Genomic DNA, 8,208 nt, shown 5'->3' with positions numbered 1-8,208 from the left:
CAACTCATCTGCAAAATATGGTCGGAAGAAAGCATGCCCGATGAGTGGAATCTCAGCATAGTGTGCCCGATACATAAGAAAGGAGACCCTCTAAACTGCGCCAACTACAGAGGCATCAGTCTCCTTAACATTGCGTATAAGATCCTCTCTGCCGTATTATGTGAACGTCTGAAGCCATTCGTCAACAACCTGATTGGTCCTTATCAGTGTGGCTTCAGACCAGGAAAGTCCACTATCGACCAAATATTCACACTACGGCAGATCTTGGAAAAAACCCAGGAGCTTCAAATCGATACCCACCATCACTTTATCGATTTTAAAGCCGCGTATGACAGCATCTATAAGGAAGAGCTCTACCGAGCAATGTCTAGTTTTGGCATCCCTGTCAAACTTATCCGTTTGTGCAGAATGACGATGGAGAATGCACGCTGCTCTATCAAGGTCGGAAAAGATCTTACCGATGCATTTGATGTCAAAAAAGGTTTTAGACATGGCGATGTATTGTCATGCGACTTCTTCAACATCGTTCTGGAAAGAATTGTGCAAAACTCAACGGTCAAGAGGCACAATCTTCCAAAGATCCATCCAATTACTCGGATACGCAGATGATATTGAGATAATTGGAAGATCAAAACGTGATGTCAGTGGAGCGTTTTTGAGCATTTCGACGGAAGCGAAGAAGATGGGTTTAGTGGTCAATGAGTTAAAGACCAAGTATATGCTGTCATCAAAAAAGGACACTGAACGACGAAGCGACGTCTTGGACAAAACGTCACCATGGACAGCTATAACTTTGAGGTAGTTAAGGACTTTGTCTACCTAGGCACCGCTATTAATGCAGACAACGACACCAGCGCTGAAATCAAACGAAGAATAACTCCTGCAAATCGCTGCTTCTTTGGACTAAGAAGGCAATTGAGAAGTAAAGTCCTCTCTCGAGCATGTAAAATCACCATCTTTAAGACACTCATCATCTCGGTTCTCATTTATGGCGCTGAGGCCTGGACCCTGTCAAAGAAAGATGAGAGCGTCTTAGGATGTTTCAAAAGAAAAATTCTTCGGGTGATTTTTCGTCCTGTATATGCATAGATGGAGAATGGAGGAGAAGATATAACGACGAACTGTACGGGCTGTACAGCGACACTGACCTAGTTAGCACAATTAAAGTCTTAGATGGCTAGGTCATGTAGAGCGGATGGACTTCAACGCTCCAGCCCGGAAGGTCTTCGAATCCAATCCCGAGGGACGGCGCAGTAGAGGAAGACCGCGACTCAGGTGGCGCACCCAGGTGGGAGAGGACCTCAACCAACTTGGCGTGCGAAACTGGAGACAGCTAGCTAGGGACCGAGCTGGCTGGAGACGCTTGTTGGTTGAGGCCCAGGTCCGCCCCGGACTGTAGCGCCACCTTAAGTATAAGTAAGGAAGTAAGAATCTGAACCGGAGGTTCAAGAGATTGAAAGAAAAATATGGGAGGTGAATGAAATTCAAGTGTTGTTTGAAGTGATAGAAAAGGTGAAAAATTTTGAGGAAAAATAAAAGGAAAAATTGGAGGAAGGAAAAACAAGGATTGGAAAAACAGATGAAGAGGGAAGTTGGCAGGACATCCAGAAAAGCTAAGTATACGTTTGTGTCTAAAAAGTAGAATTCTTTTATTTGTCGTTATAATCACTATTGAGAATTGTGTAAAAATCGTTGGGCTTTCGTTTCGAAAAAGAAAAAAAAAAGTAATTCCGAGAAAGCGAATCTCGTGACCCGTAATTAGAAATTTTCTTTGAAAATTTGGGACAAAAGGTTAACGGTCCATCTTCGGTGTCATACACCAACTCTTTTACTTTAAAAATTCTTAAAAGATCTTGGGTTTTAATCCTACTTGTGAGTTTTCCCAAGCAAAATCGAAAACAATTAAAAATTTGTTCACAAATCGGTCTGGTGGGTTCTGCTCCAAAAGGTTTGTAAATTCCTTTTGCAAAAAAATTTACTAACACCCATCTTGTTTCTTTTAAATTTGTTTCTATATTTTAAAAGCACCCTATTCACAGTCCACTATCAAATTATTTTGATAAGACTAAATCATTTCGAATAATAAAACTTACCTTGTTCCCAATCAATTAAACCCGTCCCCAAAACTGAGCTATCAGGCGAAACACTGCTTTTGCAGTTTGTGAGGAAATTGACGAACAAACCTATTCGCTTCTGACAGTTGTCTTTGATTTCAATAAATCACAAATAGGTACTACTCCTGCGCGTCAGCTACCTATTTTATTAAATTTTAATTCGATTTCGTTTTGATTACCTTCTTTTTGAGTTTGCGGACAATCAATCCGCCATTGTATCATACTTCCTAAATTCGGTTCGTTAATTTTCACAACAGCATCAAACACTCTTAATTACTCCCAATACTTGTTTCAGAAGGAATAACTTCACATAAAACCAAAAAACCTAAGTATTTGAACTTCTCGAGGAACAATTGGCGCTGTCATCGCATAGTTCTGACTGATGTTGGTATTGTTTGTGTCAAAGAATTGCAATGTGTCTTCTCCATACGTGTTTTCAATAAACGTCAATTCATCTGAATTATTTACAAAAAAAGCTCTTGAAAAAAATTTTAAGAAAACGAAAAGGTTTTAATGTTCAATTTAACTCTTCTTGTTAAAATCTTTTCAGTGTGTGCTAGTTGAAGTAGTTTCGTTTTAATTTGTTAGAGTGCAGTTCTTGTTGTGATGGACTGTTCAAGATAGGTACAACAATTAAAGAGTTCTTTTTGTTTACAGTGTTACCGGATTCAAATTTAAGAATAACCGTCAACTTATTTGTGATTCGATTTGTGAATTCTTGTGTATTTTCAATTGGCAATTCAGAATTTCCTTAGAACAGAAGAAGCCCAATACAAGCTTGTTTAGCAAAGTTAACTTTATTGGGTTTCCTTTTCCTCTGCCGGAAAATGCACAATAGAATTTTGACGTTCCAACATTTGACATACCGTCTGTATACGGTTAAGCAGGTAAACGTTTCGAGGCCGCAATAACTGAATATCATTTGAGACAGCTAAGACTTCTCTTTTTTATAGCAACATCCTTAAATTAAGGGATCAGGAACTCATCTAAATAACCTTTAGTTGCTTAAACGGCATATTTCCAATTGTCATTTTATTGAAAAATTCAACACTGGCTTTCTAGTTGGTCGAAGAATGTTCCGGTGAAGTTTCTTGAAGATTTCATTTTGCAAATGTAGTACGTTCACCGTGAATCTGTCGATAATAATAAAAAATAGTTATATCAGATTTAGATTTAGATTTAGATTAGATTAACAAATGTTTTATTTTTCTTTAAGTCTTATGCAGATTATATATATATATAATAATAAACTAACATTTTTAGAGCATGGCCTAAGCCGTCTGCCAGTTGACAATATAAACTAAAGTAGATTTTAAGTAATTTTTTTTTGTATTTAAAAAAGTTCATCTGTAATTTTTTTTCTGTATGAAAGAGCAAGCTTGACAAATTGAAACAGGACTTTCCAATCAGCTCCATTGAGAATGGTTATCATTTCATCTTCACTCAGTAAACTCTTCCCAAAAACACTCCTCCGAGATTCCATTAAGATCGGGCATCTGCAAAGGAAGTGGTAGATGTTTTCCCTTTCTCCTTGGTTGCACAAATTGCAGATTTCCGAGCGTTCTTCTCTATGCGGCATAAAGTTGAGTGGCAGCAACTCTCCTCTTGTTTTTAAAACCAGTGACATGAGGTCGGATGAGTACTCTTCCTTGAAATAACTTCTGGTTGCAAGATTGTAATCGAGCATTGCGTAAATACGTCTGCTTGTCGACTCTCTAGCTTTTGTAATGAATTCCTCTCTTTTCTTCACATCAACTGCACTAATGAGATCATAAAGTTCAGCTTTCCATTGATCTGGCCTATTTTCGTTTAGAGTTAGCTGACGGTCACAAAGAGTAGCTAAGCTACTCCAGCTCTCGAACCAAGATGACTTCCTTCTTAAAATGACCATAGTTATTTTTTTGGGCAGCCTGTTCTCGTTCATGGTTAACGTCTTTATTATGTAGTCTACTTGCATTTTAAGTGTCGAAATGAATAGAGGAGGAAGACCCGTCTCGAGCATGAGAATGTGATTTGGAGTACTGTTTGGAAGCCTCAAAGTTCTCTTTAGAAAATATCTCAAAAGATATTCCACCTCACTGAATTCTTTGTGACCCCATACTTGTGCGGCGTAGCACATAACTGCCTTCGCCGTTGTTTCAAAAACTCGGAACTTTGAATTGAAATGAACGTCTTTGTTGTGCATAATGGACTTCCACGTTGCATTTAGTGCATTTTTTGATTTGGCTAGTTTCTCTACAATGTGGTTTCTCAGATTCAGATTTCTTGATATCTTTACTCCTAGGTAGTTGTAGTCACTTACTACTTCGATTTCCTTGCTATCAAATCTCCACTTTTCGTTGCGACAGTTTGGGCCTCCACCGTTACGAAAGATCATAACCTTGGATTTGCTAAGGTTTACCTGAAGCCTCCATTTGTAGCAGTATGCAGCTATTCTGTTTATCATCAACTGGAGACTTTCAGGCGTTTCAGCAAATATAACAATGTCATCGGCGAATTTTAAGGATTTCACTAGAAGATTTGATGTAACTTTTGCTCCACCCTGTAGATCGTCCTCCATATCGTCTATGAAGAGTGCAAACAAAAGAGGGCTTAAGTTGCAACCTTGTCTTACTCCTACTTCCACTTCGTATGATTCCGCTATATCGTTGTTGAAAGAGATTGCAGATGTAGTAGATTCATAAAATTTTTCCAAAATGCGTCCAAACTTTGTTGAAACACCTTTGTTGTAAAGTTTAAGCATTAGAGCTTTTCTGTCGATGGTGTCGAAGGCAGCTTTAAAATCTATAAAGAAGGCATACAGCTTCTTTTTATCTTTAATGAAGATGTCCGCAATGGATGTGAGTGAGTAGATTTGGTCTATCGTTGAGTAGTTCTTGCGGAACCCGGCTTGAGACTCACCAAGGAGATGATTTGCTTGAACCCAACCGTAGAGTCTTTTGTATAGAAGCCTTGTCAGAATTTTCATTGAAGTGTTCAGCAGGGATATTCCTCTATAGTTTGCAGGATCAGTGCGGTCACCTTTCTTGAATATGGGAGTGACGATAGAATCCTTAAAATAAGTAGGTATGCATCCGTCTTCGTAAGCCTGGTTAAGCGCTAGAGTAAAGTGTTCGATGAATGAGGGTGTGCTGAATTTGTAAAATTCCGGCGGTATACCGTTGGATCCTGGAGCTTTGTTACATTTCAGTTCATCCAAAACTGCCTTTACCTCTAAGATACAGAAGGGGGCGTCCAAGGCGTCATCCGCCTGAAAAGGGATAGCAAATTGGAAGCTCGTAGTAAACTTGTCCTTTGTGAGGTTTTTGAAATGTTCGCATAAATCCTTCAGCTCGATCGGTAGGCAAGGTCGCGGTAATTGACTGTCGTTGTTTATAAGGCGTACTTTGCTCCAAAACTGTGACGCGTTCCTGCAACTTGAAAGATCTTGTGCAATGTTCTCAAAGTATGCTTGACGCTTAGACTTAAGCAAGGCTTTTAAAGTTTTGTTAGCGGACAAATATTCACGCTTTAGAAAGGGGTTTTGAGGGTACTTCCTTACAAGCTTTAACCAAGCAAATGATTTTTTCCTTGCTTGTGAGCAGTCTCTGTCAAACCATTTGTCACGAGGAGTAGAAACCCTGTTATTGTTCATCCTACAAGATGTTGGTATCGATATTGCTATGGTATCATCAATTTCGGAAAGATTGAGGTTTGTATTGAATGGAGGTGCAAGCTTTAAGGCGATGTTGGTGTCTAACGCTTCAGCATACGTATTCGCCATCGATTGTTTCCATTTGTATTTTGTAGCTTTTGTTGTGCAAACCTCTACACGTTGTAGACTCATTGGTAGCTGAACTGAAACTTGGATAGGAAGATGGTCCGAGTGAATCTGTGATACAACTTCGAAGTCATTCATTAGGTTACACCAATCCCCATTCACCATAGCATAATCAATAACTGAGTTGCCCTGAGGACCGATAAAAGTGTAGGCACCATCAGCGTCTCCCTGTGTACTTCCATTGCAGATACCAAGACCAAACGAATTACAAAGATCAATAATTTTCTTTCCTTCTCGGTTTACAACAACATCTTTCGAATGACGGTGGTTCAAGTTCAAAGGTTTGAGTTCGCTTTCCAATGATCCTGTTCTAGCGTTGAAGTCCCCAATGAGCATGACGTTTTTAAGAGCTGCAATGTACAAATTGTCTTCAAGTAAGTTAAATTGCCTATCCCAGCTAGTGCAGTTTAGATATACAGGAACCAAGGATAAAGTATGGTGGTTGGATTTGATTTCAATATACAGAAAGTCTTTGAGGTTCTTAAAAATGAATTCAACACCTGTTGTATTTAATTTGCAGCCCATCAGTATGCCTCCGCTAGCCCTTCCTTTTCTATTAATTTTAATTGCTGGTTGCCACTTAGTTGTATGGTTCGGGAAATATGGTTCAAATTTAATGTTATGTTCTTCAGTTACATGAGTTTCAATTAATATAAAAATTTCAAATTCATTAATAAAGTTTAAAAAATCTAAAGTTTGAATCTTATTATTTAAACCTGCTATATTATAACTTAATATTCTAACGTTAACGTTAACTATATTTGAATTCTGGCAGACGGCATCTACCTAGTTCATTATATTATTTTTTAAGTTGGAATGTGCTGAAGTGTTAACCCCTGAGTCCCAACTGCTGATTTGCATTGTGTTTCCAGCCGAAGATGTGCTTTGCCCAACTGACGTTTCTTGATGAATGACGTTTAGTCTGACATCTCTTCGTGAATTTTGTTGAATTTGTAAACAGATTTGATGAAAAAAGTTTTTTTCCAGGTTGTTATCTTCAATTAATTTTTTAAAACCATCTACTTGATTAGTAACAAAGCCTTGATTATCAATCCATTCTACAATTATATTATTAATGCTGAGTCTATCATCGCGCAGTGAAACTTTCATCCGAGGTTGAGTGGTCTGAATATGTTTTCTCAACTGTAAGAGCTTGCTACGCTTCTGTCGGATGGCTGGTGGGTAATCCCGACTTACGGATGCTCCGGTTCCTTTCAGCCTTTTTGCATTCCTCAGAACCTTAAATGCATTGTTTTTGTTTTTAAATTCTGCCAAAGTTGTAACTGTGCCATTCGCTGAGCTTATCTCCCGTATATCTTGGATAGTAATTATATCCTGCGACTCCGATAAAGTTTTGCAGATGTTTTCGGTTTCTATGAGTGGATCGTTTGAGCTTTTTTTCAGTCGAAAAACTAAGTTGGCCGCATTTGCTGAGGTTTTAATCTGGTTAATTTCGTTTTGCAGGGAAATGCACTTTGTGTTTAAAGAAATCAGTGACTCCTTCAGTTTCTCATTTTCAGTTTTAACCTCAATGATTTCACTGCGAAGTCCAACAATGTCATCCTTCGTAGCAACGTCTTTGAGTTTTAAGTCGAACATTTGGCGTAATTCCTGGATGGACATGGATCCGACTAATTGAGACATGTTTTTTTCTTTTTTTGAGTTAAACGTTGCTAATTCGGGGGAGGTCTCACCAACTTTGCGCTTATTGCTCATCAATAAATTTTAATGTATATATATTAAGTTTACTTAAAATGGCTACTATTATTCTTGTTAATGACTGTGTGAACTTTAAAATTGATTCAAATAGTGATACTAGTTTAAAATTGGAAAATCTGTGAATCACACTTGCCTTTCGGTTTCCGGTTTGGTCACTTTAAGTTGAAAAATAATTTTATAACTTTTTATTAGTTAAAGAAAATAAAAAATTTGTACAGAGCACTTTTGTATGTCTACTATATAACAATTGCCAGAGTTGCCAACTCAGTTATATCATATTCTGAAACTCCAGCACCCCAGTGAAAAAGGAAGCACGAAACGTTGTAATTTGTTTTTTCTTTGGCTTTATGGTTCACATTCACGTTAACCATGAAAACAGAATATTTGGGATACCTCTTTTCTATTTCTTACAATATTTTAATAGTATCTGCTTTTTCAGACTCTTAATCTTTAGTCAACTGCAAATTTTAATTGCTTTGAATTGTAACCAAATGATCTGGTAAAATTTTCTATCTAACTCAGCATCTGGTAGTATTGCTAACTCAATTTCTAATC

The 8,208-nt window shown here is 37.9% G+C and overlaps 1 long non-coding RNA gene across 1 annotated transcript; it reads left to right on the top strand.

Moving 5' to 3' along the window:
- Positions 1–6,437: 6,437 nt before the first annotated feature.
- LOC129946971 (uncharacterized) lies at positions 6,438–7,872 on the top strand. The gene is made up of 2 exons (XR_008781669.1): positions 6,438–6,921; positions 7,033–7,872. It is a non-coding gene; the product is annotated as an uncharacterized LOC129946971 (long non-coding RNA).
- The last annotated feature ends 336 nt before the right edge of the window (positions 7,873–8,208 follow it).

This window comes from Eupeodes corollae, chromosome 2, assembly GCF_945859685.1.
Source record: "Eupeodes corollae chromosome 2, idEupCoro1.1, whole genome shotgun sequence".
Classification (NCBI taxonomy): domain Eukaryota; kingdom Metazoa; phylum Arthropoda; class Insecta; order Diptera; family Syrphidae; genus Eupeodes; species Eupeodes corollae.
The sequence above is the reverse complement of the archived record's forward strand: the minus strand, read 5'-3'. Positions and strand labels throughout refer to the sequence as shown.